This window comes from Gossypium arboreum, chromosome 10 (assembly GCF_025698485.1).
Source record: "Gossypium arboreum isolate Shixiya-1 chromosome 10, ASM2569848v2, whole genome shotgun sequence".
Classification (NCBI taxonomy): domain Eukaryota; kingdom Viridiplantae; phylum Streptophyta; class Magnoliopsida; order Malvales; family Malvaceae; genus Gossypium; species Gossypium arboreum.
In genome coordinates this window covers 5,144,441-5,168,520 of record NC_069079.1, presented here as the reverse complement: position 1 = coordinate 5,168,520, position 24,080 = coordinate 5,144,441, and the positions used below count along the sequence as shown (strand labels likewise).

The 24,080-nt window shown below is 31.6% G+C and overlaps 1 long non-coding RNA gene across 1 annotated transcript; it reads left to right on the top strand.

Moving 5' to 3' along the window:
* The first annotated feature begins 1,122 nt into the window (after window positions 1-1,122).
* LOC128282597 (uncharacterized) lies at window positions 1,123-23,593 on the top strand. The gene is made up of 4 exons (XR_008272922.1): window positions 1,123-1,253; window positions 1,727-1,815; window positions 9,488-9,572; window positions 23,578-23,593. It is a non-coding gene; the product is annotated as an uncharacterized LOC128282597 (long non-coding RNA).
* Window positions 23,594-24,080: the final 487 nt, after the last annotated feature.

Below are 24,080 nucleotides of genomic sequence, written 5' to 3'. Positions count from 1 at the left end.
TAAGTAGAGTAGAGGGAGGGGTTGTGGCATCCTATAGATTTACTAGGTTGTGGTCCCTTTTGTATCCAATAAGGCCTAGTTGGACTTTTTGTATTTCTAGTCTAATTATATGTATTTTCTGAACTTTTAATTTAACACTTATAATTTATCCAACTCAATATTTATTTTTATTATCTAAAATATTACTTATTTAACTAAATTAATTCTTCAATTAAATAATTCAAATTCTAATTCCGTTAAAGTCATTACAATTTTATTGTAATAGGATCTATGAGAAAAATATATTTAATTTCTTTATTCAACAAATTCATAATATTGTAATTAATTTAATTCCATATTCGAAATTTAATTATGTAATTATAATTAATTAAATAACATTTTGAATAACCTTAAATTAATTCTTAAGTTATCTTTTTACTTATTGAGAAAACACATCCATTGCGAATAGTAATACATGCAATCTATTTCTCTTACTTCATCGTTTTCATTTATTTTATATTATTGGTTCTTACATGCAATTTGTTTTTTGTTATCTCGAGTTAGCGAAGGGACCAATTAGATATATATAATTAGGACTTAAATAATTTATAATTAAGTTTCAGCTTTTCACCTATCAACTACAACATCATTTAGTCACGAAGTCATTCCACTAAAATACCGGGACATAGCTCTTCTTTATTATATATCATTACAAAAGCTACTTAATAAGTACTCGTCAAATGACATTGACATAAGTATGTTACCCTCATAGGATATCATTAATCTCTTTGGGATAAATTCGTTCTGTAACAGCCCGATTTTGGGCCTAGTCGAAACAGTGGTTTCGGGACCACTATTTCGAGGCTAGAGAAAATTATTTTAGTATTATTTTATGTGTTATAATATAATTTTATAAGTGCATGTAAATTTTGGTAAGTTAATTTTAGCAATTTCTAGTCCAATTTCGAAAAAGCACTAAATCGCGTAAAAGGTAAAAGTTGTGTTTTAATACCTAAAGGTATTAAATTGCCTTGTATCTTAAATTGGGGGTATTTAAAGTGAAATTAGGCCATTGAAATTGTGATGGCCGGCCATGGGAGACAAAATTGTTGAAAAGTCAAAATTAGGTGAAATTTGGTCACCAATTTTGACTAGTTTTATTATTAACAAATCAAAAAGAAAAAGCTATCATTTTTCTCTTCTCCTTCACCGAAATATGCAGCAAAGAAAGGGCTTTGAAGCTGGAAAATTTCAGCAACATATTTCCCTTGCTTGTAAGTGATTTTAATGCCTTTGCTTGATGATTTTTACATTTTTGGAACCCCTAAAGCATGAGCTTTCATAAGAGGGGACTATTTTGCAAAATGATGAAGAGTCTAGGGTTTTGCCATGAGAGTAAATGTGTTGTTTGCTGTGTTTTTATGGAAGATTATGAGTCCTAGTTGTCTAATAAACAACTTTTGTGAAAGAAATTGCATGAAAACACCTTAAAAAGGGCTAGATTGCTAAGTTGTAAAATGAGTTGTAAATGTGTGAAATAGTTGAAATTATGAGTTGCTATAGTTATGAAAATGGTTCATCTAGACTCAAGGAGTAAATAAATGTGATAAAAATTATTTTACGAGCCTAGGGGTAATTTAGTAATTTTGGCAAAATATAGGGGCAAAATTGTAAAAAATTGCCCAAGTGTGTCAATGGACTAATTTGATCAGTACATTGTTTTAATAAGTTGAATGTGATATTTTAGATGATGAAAATCGAGATTTGGACCTAGAACGGAAAGAAATCGATTAAGGGATAATTACGTCTTTTTTTTTTCACCTTTGTGGTATCGAGGTAAGTTCATGTGTAAATAATGTAGCATAATTGTTATTTTTAAGTTATTGATGTTAAATATATGATATGCTGATTTTTATCATGAAATATATGATTTGTGGTTATTTTCGAATAAAATGCAAGTTATGTGTATTATCTGTTAAATATAAAGTGCTACCGAGTATTGGTTTCGGTATTTTACGGAAGATGGCAAGGATATGTGTTCGAGGAAAATCCCGTTTGAACCTTAGGAATAGATTAGGATACAAGTGACATGTCACTAGGATGGTTGAGCATCCGAACTCGTTGAGTTGAGTCCGAGTTCACTTATGGATGCGAATGTTCGAACTCGTTGAGTTGAGTCCGAGTTCGTGAGATGTAACTAGGCATCCGAGCTCGTTGAGTTGAGTCCGAGTTCACTTATGGATGCGAACGCCCGAGCTCGTTGAGTTGAGTCCGAGTTCACTACAAAAATTCTCAAGTAATACTGATGGCCATGTTTACTTTTCATTTATCATGTAATACTGATGAGAAGATATCATTTACCCTTATTGGGATATGAATTTCACTATTGTGGTATGATGTTACATATTGCAAAAGTTGTATACCCAACGCACAACTTTCGGTTAATTATCTATTTGAACTTACGCTTTCATTTATACAAAAGTATACAAGTCACACATAAATAGTCCATCATCCTCTCAGGATTAAGGTATGTCACGTTATGAACATCACAAGTGAATAAATCCATAAATGGATTTAAGATCTATTCTACTTAGCACCTCTCCAATGTATTGTCAATCTAGTAAGTCACATCTATGTCTCTATCTTCTAGGAGTCATTTGCTCCAATACCCAAGACAATGTACCTCTTTAGTTGGACTTGATAGACAATATATTAGTCTTTCAGTCTATTTGCTCAATCTCGATTAGGCTAAGGACGTGTTTAGATCATCTGCTAATAAATCATCTTTTCGTATTACAATCCGACCACGTAATATTACTTACTATTAGTTAAACGTTAGATAATCAATGAATCAATATTTGCTTTTCATTTGTTTTGCGTACAAAAACCATTGAAGATAATATACAAAAGATATAAATAAAACTGATGAATGTTTTATTAAGCCAGTTTGTTTGAAAAATACAAGTACATATAGGCAAAAATACTACACCAAGGGCACTAGATTCCAACATCTCATTCCTAGTTTGATAGAATTTTTTTTTGAGAAAATCATTGCTATCAAGATAATTGGGCCACATGCTTTTCATTAGTAAGCCCTATCTCCAAATCCTCTTCCTTATAGCCGTTAAGACTTTTACCCTCCAAAAAGGGGAGCTAAACATTCCTCAACGTGATTAGCCTCTCTACCTCCAAAGGGAAGCCTTGATGCATTAGCCTCTCTACCTCCAAAAGGAAGCCTTGATGCACTTGTTCGAACTACCTTCTGTGAAATCCTTATTCCATGGAGGCATTACATTAAAAATCATGTTCCTTAAAAGATTCCACCTTAAGGGAAAGGAAACTCGCAAATCAATGGGAGATGAGTATGTACTTCTCCTTATTGAGACAACTATTGCTCATAAATTTATTGAGCATGTGCTTGTTAATCAACCCTCTCTTACTTTGTATTTTCGTGAATTACAACATACCCTACATACATCAATCTTTTTTTTTTTGTCTACAAAGGTCAAGTTGAACAGATTTTGAAAAATAACTAAAAGAGAAAGCTCTTTGCGAACATGGCAATATAAGAAGAAAGCCACTAGGTTCCACCAAGATAGCCTTGTAAGTTGCCTAGGAGCCATACAATACGCTTCAAGCACCTTTGTAAATGAAAAGCCTTTGCAAATGAAACAGACAAAAATAGTGCAATTTTGAACATCCAAAATAAGCAACCCTTTTACAAAGAACCAATGTGCTAAAAACGTGCTCCAGTAGTTTCATGATCATGCAATAACGCCTTAAGCACATGATAGAACAACTTTGAAAAATTGCCCTTTGGGTCCAATAAGAAGGTAACACATGACCTACTGCCCAAACACTACCAATTATAATGCACATCCTACTTGAAATCACACTCTTGTTAAATCAACATTTATTTCATCAATTCAAGATTTTTCAAAATTCAGAATACAAAAAAAATATACCAAAATTTTAAGTCTAAATACCTATGTTCTTGAGGAAAACAAACCTTAGAAAGGCAAATGCCAAATAATAACACAAATCACCTTGCAACAATCAGGACAAATCCCACTAAAGTGAAGCGTGGATCGCAAATGGCCAACATCTTAAAAAATATCACTTTATACCTACACTCATTATATTGTGGGGCAACTATTATACCTACACCTGTGAACCTAATTTAACTTTGTATTTAATATTTTTATATTATAAAATTATATTTTCACCCTTATTATATTGAAAAAACTTAATTACAAACAAGCTTAATTGAGCTAAAATTATAGTTTAAATACAAAAAATGATAAACGAGCTTAACTGAACTTGAGTTAATTAAATATCAAGCTTAGAAAATAATATTTAATCGAGCTCAAACTTAGTATCGAACTTTGAATTTAGAGTCAAGCTCAAGCTTAAGCTTGACTCTGACTAGTTTATAACCCTAATTGAGAATGTGGAGTATAATTTTTGGACAACTAAGCTTCCGTTTATTTGATGATTTTGAGAGCTAATTGGATTGGTTTGGTCTAAAGTCACATTGATTCAAGAGCTTTGGACATGCGACGTCAATTTAGGGCTTAATAAAGAAAGGCTAATACATATTAATAGAAGAATATCTAATCTGTATAATAAAACCTTGGCCGGTTGAGCATCCATTTATTACCAAAATTAACCTTGCAATTTTCATCTCTCCAATCCTTTTGGCACAACCTATTTTTGCACACTTTTAAAACATTATTGGGGAAAATAAATGTGCTAATGGGACATTTGGAAAGCAAAACTTTTACTAGCAAAGCGTGTGAAATTATTGTATGAATTTTTCATATCGTATCAATGATCCCTACTAATTAAAAAATAATATATATCTAATTAAAAATAATATTTAGGGTAAAGTATAGAAATAATCACAAACGTAATGATCACATTCTATTTTAGTTATTGAACTTTTAACTTGTTTTATTTTGATCACTAAATTATACAAAATCAAATATTTTAGTCACCCATCATTAAAATCCGTTAAAACACTAACACAAAGTTGACATGGATTTATGTTTTTTCCACCTAATTTTTCAAAATTCCACATGTGATAAAAAATATAAATAAAATGAATGGATCTACACTAAGTCAACATCTTTAAATCCAAGTTGTGTACTTCTTTACCATCATTCCCTACTTTTTCTTCCCTACCACAATGCACTTCATCTTCCCCAGCATGTTCTATCTTTTCCTCTATACTAATAAACCCAAATCAAACCATGTCTGACCATAATAAACATAGGTGACAGTCAATGATAAATAGAGATGGTAATGAAGCAGGACGGGTGGATGTTACTAAATCCACCACCGTTACACAGTTGGTACACGTTCTTCCATCATCCGCCCCACTCCATTGTGGATGTATAATCTTGAAATCCACAACCATCTCTATGGACGTTGGATGCATCTATCTTTGATGGCCGTAAAACTAACTAAAAATTTGACTTAAGGCAAGCGTACCTATCGAACAGTAGTCTAGTTATGGTAAGACCGAAAATATCGTATCCATGAGGACTAAAAGTACTAGTAATTACTATCTTTTTATTATCTAAGCTAAAAAATTAAGAGAATGTTTTATCTAAAACTAATTATCTAATTAACTAAGATTACGACAGAGATTAAAATTGAAAAATACTTCTTGGAAAACTGATAGAGAAGACAATACCCAAGGAAGAATCCACCTAGACTTCACTTATTACCTTTTTTCACTTGACTTAATCCATAGAAATCCCTGATTTATGTTAATATCTCTCTCAAGACTAAAAGCAACTGACTCTAGGTTGATTAATTGAAATCTCTTTCTAATTAAAACCCCTATTGTCGCATTAACTCAATCCATGGATTCTCTTATTAGATTTGACTCTAATCCAACATATTTATGTCGTCCTATCTCTAGAATTGCATGCAACTCTGCTTAATTATGAATGATCTACTCTTAAACAAGGACTTCTGTTCCACCGAATAAGCATATCAAAAACCTGAATTAATATCCTGGAATATTAAAACAAGGGTTAAATTCACAATTAAGAATAAGAACAAGTATTTATCATATAACTCAAATAATAATAAGATCCATCTTAAGTTTTACCTCCCTTAGGTATTTAGGGAGTTTAGTTCATAATAGTAATGGAAAACATCTCAAAATTTGGGAAACAACAAAACATAAAGAAACCCAAATAACTTCTAGGAAATTGGATGGAAATCTTCAGTCTTGATGTAGATCCTCCTCCCGAGCTGATTCTGATGGCTGTCTTTGAGTATTTTCTGCCTTCTACTTTGCGTCTCCCCTTTAATCCTCTTCTAGGGTGTTTATATAGGCTTTAGAATGCTTCAAAACCCTCAAAAGTGCCCTTTTCCGAGTAGAACTAGACTTGGGCTCGATAGGGACACGGCCGTATGCCATGCCCGTGTGAAGGAGCTCAGGCCGTGCGCAATTCTGACTTGGATTAATATCGACACGGTCATGACACACGGGCGTGTGGATCACTCGTGTGGAAGTGCCTAGGCCGTGTGAAACACTGATTTAGGCCCAATTTGTCCATTTTTGGCCCGTTTTTGCTCTTTTTGCTATCCTAAGCTCTCCTGAGTATAAAACATGAAATTAAGGGATTAGGAGCATCGAATTCAATAAAACCAAGGAAAAATCATCCATAAATATGTCAAGCATGGGGTAAAAATATGTATATATTACGATTTATCAAATATCCCCACACTTAAGCATTTGCTTGTCCTCAAGCAAAACACTCAACTCACAATTAAAATAAGTTCTTTTCAACTTATAATTCTCACTAATAATGTTCGAAATAATCCATAAGTAATCATACGTTAAGAGCTTAACTATAAGAACATTAAAGTTTCAAACAATCCAAATTGAGCATTCAATCATAAAATCATAGGTATCCCCTTTTATCTAAGTAATAACCTTTAATTCCAAATTGACAAGGTTGACATCCTCACTAATGATTCACTCAAATCACTCAAGGTGTTTAGGGTTCAATAATTAAACACTCAATAGTCAAACATGGAAAGTTATTACCATAGGCTTGCATGAAAATCAAATCTCCACCACTATAATGAAATGATATACAAATCAAAAGGTCTTTAATAAGGTTGTAATGGGGCTTGGGTTAAAGGTGTGGATAAAGGCTGCAAAAGAGGGTTAGAATCGAGATTAATTTAATAGATTACCAAACTTAGAAAAACAAAGCTAATCACTGAATTACAAATAAGTGCCAGAATTAACACTAACCAAAACTCATGAAGGGAGCTTTTCTCTCAATATGATAACTTATCCAAGCTCTTTTAGAACAATATGTAATTTGAATGAATATACATTTTTTTATTAAGAATAAGAACAAGTACAATAATGGAAAATACATAATAAGAAATAATTCAACAACTGGAATGAACGAAAATAATTAGGTAACTAATCAAATTAAATCTCGATAAAAAGGGAGTCAATAAAAATGGAGAAATTCTTAATGAATCAAAAAGGGTTAAGTTGTGGGTTAATATTAAGGGGAAAGTCAAGAAATAATAGTTAAGGCCCAAAGGGGTTCACTAAGGGTCAATTATATGGGTAGACTTTTTATAAGGTAAATAGGTTAAAACCTAAGTGCCTTTATCATTTTAGTATATCAAATCAAAGGTGTGGTCCCGACATGCATAATCGAAGCAAGTTCTAGAATAACAAATTAATGTTGACACATGCATAACTAATAAAATCAGTGAGCAAGAAAGATATATGCTCTAAAAGGCTCAAAATCTCACAAAAATTATGGGTATTTGATGTCAATCTTGTAAATTTGAAACTTCAAGATAATACCTCAATTCAGGGAAATAACCTAGCAATTTAGTTCTCAAAAGTCAATTTATCATGCTTGATTCTCTAATGTCTTTAGAGTTTAAGCAATCAATGTATAGTTACCTATGATCTAATTCAAAACATATCAATAAAAATCATAAATCAATCAGAATTTACTCTAATAATGATATGAGAAAATTATTTGAGAACAAGATAAAAATTCAGGGATTTTCTGATAAGCACATAAATAACCTCCCCACACTTAAGATATACATTGTCCTCAATGTACAAAGATATATAATAACAATAGAATTATAATATCAAAAGAAAGGAAGAGAAGCGAAACTGCCCTGAATTTTCGGATGAAATCATTGGAAGAGCGAAAGCAAGAATTGTGGAGAAAGCCAAATAAAAGGCATGATTCTGAGTTACTAATAAGAAAATTAACACCACTGTGGAAGAGAATTAAGGGATCACATGATAAAGATAAACATGGTTCAAAATAGAAAACAGAAGTCTTCAAAAATAAATAAGAGACAAAATAAAATTTAAATAAGAATAAAAATAAAAATAATAGTAAAATAAAAGAACTCAAAGGTCTTCATCATCAAATGCCTCGTGGGTCGATGGTGCTGAAGGAGAGATGTGGAGGTGGTGGCAAATCTGTCAAGAGTGGCATCGATGCTGTCGAACCGCTCAAAGCACTGCTGCTCAAAAGCGAGTGAATTGTAACAGTTTGATTTAGACCCTAATCGGAACGGTAGTTTCGAGACCACGAATTTAAGTCAGAAAATTTTTTAAATATTATTTTTCGTGTTTATTATATGTGAATTAGCATGTGTGAAAGTTTCGTATGAAAATTTGATTGTTTGTGTGCTTAATTAAAAAAAAAAAGGGCTTAATCGCGTAAAATGAAAACTTGATGGTTTAATGTGTGACGACTGAATTATTAATGTCTTTTTAATATGAAGTTTTTATGTTGTAATTGGACCACTACTAAGCTAATGGACGGCAATGGTCATGGAATAAATAATATTATAACATTTTAACAAAGGTTAATTAGGTAATTAGATTAAATGTTATAATATGTTAAAATAAAACATAATATAATGTCATTTTATGCTTAGTTTGGCCTAATATATCAAGGAAAGAAAAGAAAAACACCAAGATAGGTTTCGGCAAGAGTTTGGCTAGATTAAGGTATGTTTTGTTTCGGTATTTGATAATTTTTACGTTTTTGAGATCGTTGCTTCGAATACTACCTGACCCATGCTCGAATTTTTGATTTCAGTGAATATTTTGTGTTATGCTATTTATGAATATTTGTGTTTTGTGATGTTTGATGATGAAATATCAAAAATATGTTTTAGATTAATATGTTTTGTATTAGAGTTTTTGATGATTTTGAGTTATTAGGACTAAATTGAAAAAATAACAAATTGAGAGATTAAAATGTGAAATAGAAGAAATATATGGATTAGTATCGTTATATGGAAAATTCGGCCCAACTACATTATTGTGAGATTTGGTGTATTTTGTGTTTTGTGCAATTAGGACTAATTTGTAAAAGCATGAAATATCAGTGGTAAAATGGTAATTTGCCCATTTATGTGTTGTTGGATTTAATTGAGTGAAATTGTGTTTAAATGAGGTTAATTTGAAATTATATAGATCAAGAACAAAGGAAATCGGACTTAGATCGGGGAAAAACAAAAATAGTCGAATAGCTGATTTGTAACGTCCGTCGATATCCGAGGTAAGTCTTTAAGCAATTAAACATGGTTTATTTTGAATATAAACTGTTTCTATTAAGATGATTTAGAATTTATAATTTTTTAGTATTAGCCGAATGTGATATATCAAAGATTTAATGTGGTTGAATTTTATTCAACTGATTCAAAACTATTGAAAGTGTGTATGTGTTACATGGAATATTGGACTATTCGATATATGAAATGTTGTGGAATGATTCTATAATTGGGATATTCAGGCTTTGAACCTAGCAAGCCTTGTGCTGGTGACATTAATCGGGCTTTATGCCTAGCAGGCTTATTGCCGGTGAATAAATATCAGACCTTGGGTCTAACAGGCCTTGTGCCGGTGTGTGATTCAGGCTTATGCCTAGCAGGTTTTATACAGGTGATTTGTTTACAAGTCTGTGATTATAAGAGTTCAAATTATTATGGATATTGAGCAAGTGAAATTCAGATAAATTACCTTGTATATGTTCGGCCACATAGGTAAGTACATGTAAGCTTATATTGAACTTGTATATTCGGCTGCATGTGAGGTTATATTGAATTTTAGTATTCGATTACATGTGAACTTATATTGAAATTGTATACTCGGATATATGTGAAGTTATCTTAAATATGCATATTCGGCCATATGTGATGTTTTTTTGAATTTGAACTATAAGTTACATGTGATATTTTATTTAACTTTTATATATTCGGCCACATATGAGGCTCGTGCACCTGCCAGAGCATATGCTATACAAGCTCGCGAGAAGGCTTCTTCTCTAGATGTTATTATCGGTACTTTCACTCTTTATGATATTAGTGTTATTGCATTGATTGATCCTGGTTCAACTCATTCATATGTGTGTAAAACATTAGTATCCAGTAAGACTTTGCCTGTTGAGTCTACTGAGTTTGTGATTCGAGTGTCAAACCCCCTGGGTCGGTGTGTTCTGGTTGACAAAGTGTGTAAGAATTGCGTGTTGATGATTCGGGATTCATGGTTTCTGGCCGATTTGATGTTGTTATCTTTCGATGAGTTTGATATAATTTTGGGTATGGATTGGCTAACTTTGCACGATGCTGTTGTTAATTGCAAAAGAAAGACCATTGATTTGAGATGTCAGAACAACGAGATTATTCAGATTGAATCTAATGATCTGAATGGTTTACCAGCGGTACTATCTTCGATGTTAGCTTGAAAATATGTGAGAAAAGGTTGTGAAGCTGTAACACCCCCTACTTGTATCCATTGCCGGAATAGAGTACGAGGCATTACCAGAGTTTACTGAACATTTTCAGATAATTCTGTAACGTCCCCTAACCCTATACCGTCACCAGAACAAGGTTACGAGACATTACCAGTCAGTACAGTCCAATTCCAGTCATTAATTAAAATAAATATTCACACACATCCTAGTTTTAAGATGTCGTCCCTTTAATGGGCCCTCGCGGTCTAATATGAACAGTAAATTCAATTCGGGACTAATTTAGAATCACTACGAATTCTTAGTAAATTTCAAAATTCATATTACATACCGTTGCCAACCATAATTTACTCATTTCATCAATACTTCTATAACCTAAATGACTCTCATAAAACGTCCTAGGTACATGCCATTATCAATACTCAACATACTTTACCTTAATGAATTCGGGATCGTCTTGGGATCTGATTCAACGTACTATCTTTACTTAACTGCATGACGAAACAAACCGACAATGAGTATGGTATACTCAATGGTATTTCTATAATCCGAACAATTAATAATATAACAAATACTTAAGATCATAATAATAATTACAATTATTCAATTATTTATTCATAGATAAATTTCAACTACTTACCATATAAATTTTATACAGTTCATATAATAAACACAATAACATAATTGTTCAATTCTTAAATAAATCCATTACTATTTACTCCGTTCTTTCACTTACTATTCGGTATAGCCTTCCTTAATTTACTCACAATTCAATATCATTAAACTATATTCAACTATATACTTATCAATTATATTCCATTTTAATTCATTTCAATAACAGTCAATTTCATTTATATCGTATCAACTTACTATCCCTGATAGCTTTCAGTATATACATACGATTCATATATCTCAAATCACATTTCAATTCATCAAGTGGCATCATATATCATCAATTCGAACTCCAATCATTTCATGAACCTTTGGTTCATATTTTCAATTTCATATCTAAATTTTCAATTCTCAATTCAATTTCTCGTTTCATTTCAATAGCTTGATCAATCAAATTTATTCGATTTATCTTTCACTTATTTACCCTATTAACAAACCCGGACTTTGGCGGATACAGATTCAACCCAAACACACCGAGACGGCACATTGTGCCTAGAACGGTACATAGTACCTGATCGTTATCGACACATAAAGTGCCTAAAACGACACACGAGGTGCACGATACGACACACGAGGTGCACGAAATACGACACATAAAGTGCACGATCGATAAAGCCAAGCAAATCCCATACACTTCTAGATCCTATGGCATGCCAATTATATCCGACTCAGCCGACTAGTTAATAGGGTATTTCATTCACTTTCTCAATTTAATAATTCTTTCATCAATATACCATTCGATAATCACATATATTCACCCATTTTCACAATTCATACAATTTCATTCAATTCAACAATATATTTCAATTATTCACATTAATTCATAATTCAATACAATTCAATTCACTTTTCAATATCAAATATTCAAATATCACAATCTCATATATTCATATCAATTTCCTCATATTTCCAATCAATATATTTTTCAAAATAACATTTATTCAATATTCAAATTTCTACATAAATCATGTATATTATATAATTCAATCAATATAAATTCAATCAAAATAATTTCAATCAATATAAATTCAATAAATTCATCGCATACCAAAATCAATCCATTCCAATTGTAAAACATCATAATTCTAACACTAACAATTGCAATATGTATATAAATATAACAAATAATAACTAAGTTCAGATTATAGAAATACAAACCATAATTTTCGAGCTAACTCCCGTTGACTTTGTCTTACAAAATTCATTATATCTCATAATTTACAATTCAATTGCTTATATCGTTTCTTCTATAAGAAACTAGACTCAATAAGATTTAATTTCATATTTTATTCATCTTCTAATTCGATTTCTATAATTTTTTATGATTTTTCAAAGTTAGACTACTGCTGCTGTCTAAAGCAGTTTTAGTGCAAAATGTTGATTTACTTTAATTTCAATTTAATCCTAACTAAATTCTCTTAATTTTCTATCTTAATTCATACTTTATTTCTATTCAAATTTTGTCCAAACTCATACTTAACTATTAAATTTCCAGCATATTTTCATAATTTCGAATTTATTTCCATTTAATCCCTAAAACTCAAAACTTATAGCTTAGTTTACGATTCAATCCTTTATTCAATTCCAATCAAAATTTCTATCAAATAACCCCCCAATTCCATCATTTTATTCAACATGAACCAAACTTAGAAATCTAATGACTTTCAAAATTTCTACTTAAAACAAGTACTATTTATCTCTAGGATTCCAAAAAAACTCAAAAATCATAAGAAAATGGGCTAAATTGACTTACCAAATTAACTTGGAACCTTTAAAACCTTATTTTCCCTTTTTCTTTTCTTTCTTTCTTTCTCCCCTGTTTCTTCTCTGTTTCGTTTCCTGCTATTCTGTTTCCTTCCTTCTTTTTATTCTTTTGTTTCTTTCCTTTATTTCCTTTTTATTTACTTTACTTTTAATAATAATAATTTAATATATATTTTAACACATAAAATCTCGATTTTTATGTTTATGTCATCTCACTTAGGACAAATGGCATAATTTCCATTTTGGTCCTCTTCATTTTCTTTTAATCTACAATTTAACTTTCATCCTTTATTCAATTTAGTCATTTTCTTAATTACTCTTAATTAAATTAAATTCACTTAATTAAACTCTAATTAACCACTCATTTTACTTCGTAAATATTTTTAATAAATATTTACTGAATCCGTTTTGCAGAAATGGAGACCCGAAAATACACTTTTTCGGTAACAGTAAAATTCGGGTTGTTACAAATTCTGAGTCATTTATTATTCATATTTTGAAAATAATCATAACGTCTCTCTATTGGGCCGTCGAAGCCCCAAACATACATTAGAAACCAACCGGAATTAAATCAGGATAATAGAACAAAAATTTCGAAAAATTTTAAATTTTATTTTCATCTAAGTGCTTACTATTTCAATGCTCCTTATAATTAAACATGTTACCATTCAATCAATAGCTTGGCACTTGTCTAAGCGTCAAACAACATCATTGTTAGTATACTTGCACATATTTCATCTAAATTCAACATTGATATACTGATTTTCTCGACATATCGCACTTGAGTTTAATAATAGTCTCAACTTACATAATTTCCTTGTATCAACATATCAAAGATAATCATATATGTACATGTCATGAAACATATCATACTCTTACCGTTTCTTCATAAGCATATATCATTCATTTCATTATATCAATATTTCATGCTCCATCATTTCCATATATTTTATGTGTATTTATTCCAGTAATAATTTATATCAAACTTAACATAAATTATATTCCATGTACTTATACTTATTTCGTTTATCTATCTTCATAATTATTTCATACAACTATTTTGTACATATATTTCCATATGACCAGTTCTTGTAAACATTTCACACAACCATTTCATATAACCATTCGTCATCTGATACGTATTACCTGAATATCAATTGTTCAATAGATGTCATAATGTCTCCCATCCACGGTCTTATTTATCTTTGACATGATGCCATAGTGTCTTTCTGCTATGGTCTTACTCATTTTCTATCATGTTGCCATGGTATCTTTCAACCATAGTCTTATTCTTTTCATGTCACGTTGCCATGGTATCTTTCAACCATGGTCTTATTCATTTCATATCACATTGCCATGGTATCTTTCAACCATGGTCTTATTCATTTCATATCAGGTTGCCATGGTATCTTTCAACCATGGTCTTACACATTTCATATCAGGTTGCCATGGTATCTTTCAACCATGGTCTTACACATTTCATATCGAGAGCACACTCCATGAACCTCATCCTTACGATGGGATTACCGGTCAGGCTAAATCTCGTAATATAAACTCATAGAGTATGGTTGGGATTACCAGTCCAGGCTAAATCCCCTGCAACGACAACTACTCTAATGAGCTTGGTCTGAATTACCAGTCCAGGCTAAATTTAGACCCTAATTCGGATTACTCGTCCGATCTAAATCTATTTTACACGTATTCTTTGGGAGGGCTATATCAGAATAGGATCACCCGTCCGGGCTAGATCCTTTTTACCGTCAATTCCTTTTCAAAGATCCATTGAATTTTCCTTTCATTCAACCGGGATTTATTTTCAATTTATATTGAGTATTAGCAATATTTCATCAATTATCATGAATTGAACATTCAAATCATATTTTTATCACATAACCACATTTTTCAAGTATTTAAAATACAATTCAGGTTACACAAACTTACCTCATTACTTGTTTGTGTTTATAATTTCATTAATCCTATATCTTTTCTTTTCCACGATCAAGTCTCATATTTGAGTCGTCCGGATCTTTATAAATAAATTTGATCATCATTTTCATTCATTTCATATTCTAATGCATTTAATTAATGCTCTAGGAAAAATTACCATTTTGCCCCTAATCTTTTAATTAATGACGATTTCATCCTTAGGGTCAGGAAAATAAAATTCTTGCAATTTAATCCTTATTTCCAGCTACTATTGTCATACATATTGATAACAATCCATGAATTCTATAAAATATCAGAATTTTCCATAATTTTAACACTTTTCAATTTAATCCCTAAAACATGTTTTCCCCTATCTTGAACTAAATTAATAATTTCATTCAATTTTGTAATTTAAATAATAAAATTAATCCATTTCATTCAATTTGGTCATTTTTGACATTTTTAAAAAATTGCCCATAAAGTTTTACTTTTATTCAATTTAGTCCCTGAGCCTAAAATATGCAAATTAGCCATGCTAAATGAATATTCATATATGTTTTCCTCCTCCTCCACTCCATTCCACATCCTTAATGTATATAACACACTTGTAAGTAACATTATCTATATATTTTTTATTATTTACTTTTATGAATATTCAAGCTGTTCATCTGTGTCATAGTCACTAAATTATTCATATCTGGAGCTATAGAACTCCAAATTAAGATCCACTAATTTTACCTAAAACTAGACTCATATATATTATTACCATAAAATTTTCAGAATTTTTGGTTTAGCCAATAAGTACATTTTATTCTTTAAAGTTACCCCTGTTCTGCTGTCTGACAGTTTTGACCCTTCTTCACTAAAAATTAATTATCTCCTCGTACAGAATTCAAATGATTTTTCCGTTTGTTTCTATTGAAAATAACTCATTTAGTATTCTAAACATATAAATTTAAGCTTATAATTATTTTTCTCCAATTTTTTTATGATTTTCCAAAGTCAGAACAGGGGAACCCAAAATCATTCTGACCTTGTCTCACAAAATTTATTATATCTCATGATTTATAATTCCATTGCTTACATAATTTCTTCTATAAGAAAGTAGACTTAATAAGATTTAATTTAATATTTTATTCATCCTATAATTAGATTTCTAAAATTTTTGATGATTTTTCAAAGTTAGACTACTGCTGCTGTCCAAAACTATTTTAGTACAAGATGTTAATTACCATGTTATAACACCCTTATTTTCTTTTTCTACACCATTTCTCATCACTTTCTCTTATTTTCTCTTCACTAACATATCAAGAACATAGGACCTTATGTAAGAAAACTCTACTATAACATTATTTCCATGCTTTGTCAATAATAACAAACTTAAAAACATATTGAAATCTTGATATACTTACCTTGTTCTATTGATACTAATCTTTAACTTGATTTTCTCTTTCCTCCAGCTTCTATTTCTTGAATCCAACTTGATATTCTAACTCCCCATGGTCTCCTTAACATTTTCTCTCTTGATAGCTATGGAAATTCTTTTGATTTTGGGTGAAAATGGTGAATTTTTGGTAAAAGACCAAATTGTAAAGAAAGTAAAATTTTTTTTTCTTTCTTTTTCTTTCACGTTAGTGCATGGGAAATATGGATGAGAATTTCTCATCTTTCTTTCTTTATATACTAATAAAATAATAATAAAATATATTATTAAAATATTAATAAAATAATATTTATCTAATTAAATAATTATAAAATATCAAAATATCTCTAGCATCATTATTATTTTCTAGATTTCTCTCTCTTCCAATTGAAAATTTGGTAAAATTGTAGTTTAGTCCCTCATAGTTATTCATCTATTCAATTTGGTCATAATTCATCCATTTTCCTTAGTTTCTAGATCATTCCACCCTTAAAATATTTACACTATTGGTCCTTCAAATTTTTTATATTTACACTTTAACCCTTTAAATTTTTAGTATTTACTCTTGTACAACAAAACTTTTCTCACTTTTACAATTTAGTCGTTTCTTGAATTAATATATCATAATATACTTCCCAATATTGACATAACTCAAAATTTCCCTTTTTATCACTTTATTTCCTTATTTTACTATATCACGGATAATATTTTACTGTAAAAATTTTCGGGATATTACAGAAGCTTACCTTGCTTATGTGCTTGATAGTAAAGTAACTGAAAAGAAGATTGAATCTGTACCAGTTGTGTACGAGTATCCGGATGTGTTTCCTGAAGAATTGCTGGGTTTGCCACTTATCTGAGAGGTAGAGTTTGGTATTGAGTTAGTACCGAGGACGACTCCGATTTTAATAGCTCCATATCGATGGCACCTACTGAATTAAAAGAATTAAAAGCACAGTTACAAGAGTTAATAGATAGAGGTTTTGCACGACCGAGTTTCTCTCCATGGGGTGCACCAGTTCTATTTGTGAAAAAGAAAGATGAAACTATGAGAATGTGTATTGATTATCGCCAGTTAAATAAAGTGACTATAAAGAATAAATACTCGTTGCCATAGATCGACGACTTATTCGATCAGTTAATAGGGGCTTCAGTGTTTTCGAACATAGACTTGAGATCGAGTTATTATCAGTTGCGAGTCAGAGACTCCGATGTGCCAAAAACTGCTTTTTGAACGAGGTACGGACATTATGAGTTTCTAGTTATGCCGTTCGGACTTACTAATGCACCTTCTGTTTTTATGGATTTGATGAATCTGATATTCAAGCAGTATTTAGATCGGTTTGTAGTTGAGTTCATTGATGATATACTGATCTACTTTCATAACAAAACCGAACATGCCGAGCATTTGAGACTTGTGTTACAGACTTTACGAGAAAAACAGTTGTATACGAAGTTTAGTAAATGTGAGTTCTGGTTACACGAAGTTAGCTTTCTGGGACATGTTGTTTCAGCATCAGGTATTCGAGTTGATCCGAGTAAGATTTCATCTATACTCGATTGGAAACCTCCGAGAAACGTTTCTGAAGTCAAAAGTTTTCTGGGACTTGTTGGTTACTATAGACGGTTTATGAAAGATTTCTTTATGATTGCAACTCCGATGACAACGCTGCTGCAAAAAGATGTCAAATTCGAGTGGTCAGAAAAGTGCCAAAAACGTTTTGATCAGTTGAAAGCTATTTTGACCGAAGCTCCGGTGTTAGTTCTGCCAAAATCGGGTAAAGAATTTGTTATCTATAGTGATGCATCTTTAAATGGTTTGGGCTGTGTTTTAATGCAGGAAGGAAAAGTTATAGCTTATGCTTCGAGATAGTTAAAATCGCATGAAAAGATTTATCCAACGCATGATCTAGAATTGGTAGCTATTGTGTTTGCGTTGAAGATATGGCGCCACTATTTGTTCGGTGAAAAATGTCATGTTTATTCTGATCACAAAAGTCTGAAGTACTTGATGACTCAGAAAGATTTAAATTTGAGACAACGCCGATGGTTAGAGTTACTAAAAGACTACGAATTTGTGATTGACTATCACTCGGGAAAGGCTAATGTGGTTCCTGATGCTTTAAGCCGAAAATCAATGTTTGCTTTACGTGCAATGAATGCACATATAGCTATGTCAAATGATGGTGTGATGATAGCTGATTTAAAAGCAATACCGTTTTTTGTTCAGCAGATTTGTGAAGCTCAGAAAATCGACAATGATTTGATAGTGAAACGGGTTCTGATACGTGATATTCGCGACAGGTTTTAAAAATTTATAATTAAGCGTTCTTGAAACTAACTATTATCACGATGAAGGCAAGTTTACCTATCGAATAGTAGTATAGCTTTAGCAAGACCGGATTGTCGAACCCAGAGGAACCAAGTGTACTAGTAATTACTTTCTTTTTATTATCTAGCATAAAAATTAATAGATTTGTTTATCTAAATTAATTAACTAAACTAAGGGTGCACAGAGAGAAATTGGGGAAAAACTTTTGGGAAAATTCAATTGATTAAGACAATACCCAAGAAAAAATCCACCTAGACTTCACTTGTTATTTGACTCTGAATTAGACGATTTATTCATTTGACTTGATCCGTAGAAATCCCTAAGTTATAGTATTATCTTTCTCAAGACTAATAACGTCTAACCCGAGGTTGATTAATTGAAATCTCTTTCTAATTAACACCTAGTGTTGCATTAACTCGATCTATGGATCCTCTGATTAGGTTTCACCTTAATCCGGCAAAATCTTATCACCCTATCTCTAGGCGTGCAATCAACTCCGCTTAATTATGGCAAATTTACTCTTAGACAGGGTTTATTCCTCCTCTGAATAAGAGCATTAACTCAAATCAATATCCTGGAATATTAAAACAAGAATTAAGAACACATAATTAAGAACAAGTCAAATATTTATCATACAATTCAGATAATAATAACAAGATCCCTCTTAGGTTTCATTCCTCTTAGGTATTTGGGGGTTTAGTTCATAATTATAGAAGAAAACATCTTAGAAGAATAATGACTACAAAACAATAAGAAAACCCAAAACCCCTGAATGGAAATTAAAGGGAGATCTTCAGTTTTGATGATGAATCTGGCTTCTGAAATGGACCAATCGGCTTCTCTTGAGTAATTCCTTGCCTCCTACTCTGTGTCCCCCCTCCTATGTGCCTCATCAGGTGTTTAAATAGGCTTTAGAATGCCTAAGATCCCTCAAAATTGGCCTTTTTTGAATAGGGTTATACTTGGGCTCGGCAGGGACACACGCCCGTGTGACACACCCGTGTGCGATTACTCCAGCCCGTGGTCAAGGCTGTTAAATAGGCACAGACGTGTAGTCTACCCGTGTAAGTCGTACTTCGATCCTGCCAAAGAGACACGGCCTTGTTACACGCCCGTATGAGGAAGTCCAGCCCGTTTTTGACCTGTTTTTACTTTCCAATGCTCACCTAAGTATAAAACATGAAATTAAAAAATTAGGAGCATAGAATTCACCAAATCTAAGGAGAAATCATCCATAAATATGTTAAGCATGGGATAAAAATATATATAAATTATGATTTATCAGGTTCAATGTGATTCAAATGTAGATTCAGAGTTTCGAGTTAATGTTGATGACTGTTTGAGATTTAGAAACCGAATATGTGTTTCGAGAAATACAGAGTTGATTTAGATGATCTTGGATGAAGCTTACAACAGTCGATTATCTGTTCATCCAGGTAGTACTAAGATGTATAATGATCTGAAACAGCATTATTAGTGGCAAGGTATGAAACGAGACATTTCTGACTTTGTGTCGAAATGTTTAGTCTGTCAGCAAGTAAAAGCCGAGCATCAGGTACCTTCTGGATTACTTCAGCCGATCATGATACCTGAATGGAAATGGGATAGAGTCAAGATGGATTTTGTATCCGGTGTACCATTGACACCGAGAAAGAAAGATGCAATCTGGGTTATTGTAGATAGATTGACTAAATCTGCTCACTTTGTTCCGGTTCGTACAGATTACTCACTTGATAAACTGGCTGAATTGTATGTTTCTCAGATCGTGAGATTATATGGTGTGCCTGTATCTATTGTTTCAGATAGAGATCCAAGGTTTACGTCATGATTTTGGAAGAAACTGCAAGATGCATTAGGTACTAAACTGCATTTTAGTACTACTTTTCATCCCAGACAGATGGTCAATCCCAGCGAATTATTCAGATACTTGAGGATATGTTGAGATGTTGCATTCTCGAGTTCGAAGGTACATGGGAACGATACTTACCTCTGATTGAATTTGCATACAATAATAACTTTCAATCAAGTATCAAAATGGCACCCTATGAAGCTTTGTATGGTCGTAAATGTCGTACACCTTTGTACTGGACTGAGCTCAGTGAAAATAAGATACATGGGGTCGATTTGATCAAAGAAACCGAGAGAAAGTAAAAGTGATCCGTGAAAGTTTTAAAGCAGCATTAGGTCTTCAGAAATCGTATGCAGATTTGATACATTAAGACATAGAGTTTCAGATCAGAGATAGAATGTTTTTGAAAGTTTCACCGTGGAAGAAAATACTCAGATTCGGTCGTAAAGGCAAATTGAGTCTGAGATTTATTGGACCGTATGAGATTATAGAGAGGATTGGGTCGGTTGCGTATAGACTGCTATTGCCACCTAAGCTAGAAAAGATTCATAATGTATTTCATGTCTCGATGCTTCGTAGATATCGATCTGATCCTTCACACGTGATTAGTCCGACTGAAGTTGAGATTAAGCCTGATTAGTCTGACCGTTTCGTATTTTGGTTCGCGAGATTAAAGAGTTGCGAAATAAGAAAATTACATTGGTTAAAGTTTGTGGCATAAGCATGGAGTTGAGGAAGCAACGTGGGAGCTAGAGGATACAATAAAAGAGCGTTATCCGAACCTATTCATTGGTAAGATTTTTGGGGACGAAAATCCCTAAGGGGGGAGAGTTGTAACAGTTCGATTTAGACCCTAATTGGAACGGTGGTTTTGGGACCACGAATCCGAGTCAGAAAAAATTTTAAATATTATTTTCCGTGTTTCTTATATGTGAATTAGCATGTGTGAAAGTTTCGTATGAAAATTTGATTGTTTGTGTGCTTAATTAAAAAAAATGGCTTAATCGCGTAAAATGAAAACTTGATGGTTTAATGTGTGACGGCTGAATTGTTAATGCTTTTTAATATGAAGTTTTTATGTTGTAATTGGGCCACTACTAAGCTAATGGACGACAATGGTCATGGAATAAATAATATTATAACATTTTAACAAAGGTTAATTAAGTAATTAGATTAAATGTTATAATATGTTAAAATAAAACATAAAATAATGTCATTTTATGCTTAGTTTGGCCGAATATATCAAGGAAAGAAAAGAAAAACACCAAGATAGGTTTTGGCAAGAGTTTTGTCTAGATTAAGGTATGTTTTGTTTCGATTTTTGATAATTTTTACGTTTTTGAGATCGTTGCTTCAAATACTACTCGACCCATGCTCGAATTTTTGATTTAAGTGAATATTTTGTGTTATTCTATTGATGAATATTTTTGTTTTGTGATGTTTGAGGATGAAATATCAAAAATATGTTTTAGATTAACATGTTTTGTATTGGAGTTTTTGATGATTTTGAGTTATTAGAACTAAATTGCAAAAACAATAAATTGAGGGATTAAAATGTGAAATAGAAGAAATATATGGATTAGTATGGCTATATTGAAAATTCAACCGAACTACATTGTTGTGAGGTTTGGTGTAGTTTGTGTTTTGTGCAATTAGGACTAATTTGTAAAAGTATGAAATATTAGGGGTAAAATGGTAATTTGCCCATTTATGTGTTGTTGGATTTAATTGAGTGAAATTGTATTTAAATGAGGTTAATTTGAAATTATATAGATCAAGAACAAATAAAATCGGACTTAGATCGGGGAAAAACAAAAATAGTCGTATAGTCGATTTTTAATGTCCATCGATATCCGAGGTAAGTCTTTAAGCAATTAAACATGGTTTATTTTGAATATAAACTGTTTCTATTAAGATGATTTAAATTTTATAATTTGTTAGTATTAGCCGAATGTGATATATCAAAGATTTAATGTGGTTGAATTTTATTCAACTGATTCAAAACTCTTGAAAGTGTGTATGTGTTACATGGAATATTGGACTATTCGATATATGAAATGTTGTGGAATGATTCTATAATTGGGATATTCGGGCTTTGAGCCTAGCAAGCCTTGTGTTGGTGACATTGATCGGGCTTTATGCCTAGCAGGCTTATTGCCGGTGAATAAATATCAGACCTTGGGTTTAGCAGGCCATGTGCCGATGTGTGATTCAGGCTTATGCCTAGCAGGTTTTATACCGGTGATTTGTTTACAAGTCTACGATTATAAGAGTTCAAATTATTGTGGATATTGAGCAAGTGAAATTGAGATAAATTACCTTGTATACGTTCGGCCACATAGGTAAGTACATGTAAGCTTATATTGAACTTGTATATTCGGCTACATGTGAGGTTATATTGAATTTTAGTATTTGATTACTTGTGAACTTATATTGAAATTGTATACTCGGATATATGTGAAGTTATCTTAAATATTCATATTCGGCCATATGTGGTGTTCTTTTGAATTTGAACTATAAGTCACATGTGATATTTTATTTAACTTTTATATATTCGGCCGCATGTGATGATATAATAAATTTTGTGTCTTCGGCCCTATATGTAAGTGTCTATGTGATGATATAATTGATCTTGTATAATCGGCTATATAGGAAATATTTATGTGATGTTAGATAATTGATTTTTGAACATTCAGCCAAGGTATCTTAAAATGTTAAAGTATAACATTATTGATATAATTTGGTTAGTTTGAATGTTTTTATTATTCAGTGAGTTGTTTATTTTGCTTAAGGCTTACTAAGCTAAGTTAGCTTACTCTGTGTGTGTTTTTATTATTCTGTTTTATAGATTTTGGTTGTAAGTTACAAGGTTGGGGATCGTTATCAAAGTCATCCACACTATCGTCAACTTTTGGTACTTTTAAAAGTCTATTTTCGAACTTATGGCATGTATAGACTAATATGTATTTTGTTCAACTTTGAATATGTATATATATTGAGCCATGTGAATATGGCTTATCTTTAAAGTTTTGTAATGGCCTAAATTCAATGTTATCGAAACAATGGTTTCGTAATCATAGATCCGATTTAAAGAGAAATTTATTTCAATATTTTTTCTTGAAAATTTATATGATAGGAAAATCGTATGAAAATATTGATAGGAAAATTTTATCGATTTAGTGATTAGTTAGAAAAAGAAATTATTGAAGAAATTGGGTAAAATAAGGTATTGGGACCTCTATCTCGTAAAACCGAGTCGAAAATAATTTTATAAATATTTATGAAATGTTATTAATGTGGTATTAAAATTTCGTTAGGAAATTTTAATATTTGGGTAGTCAATTAAATGAA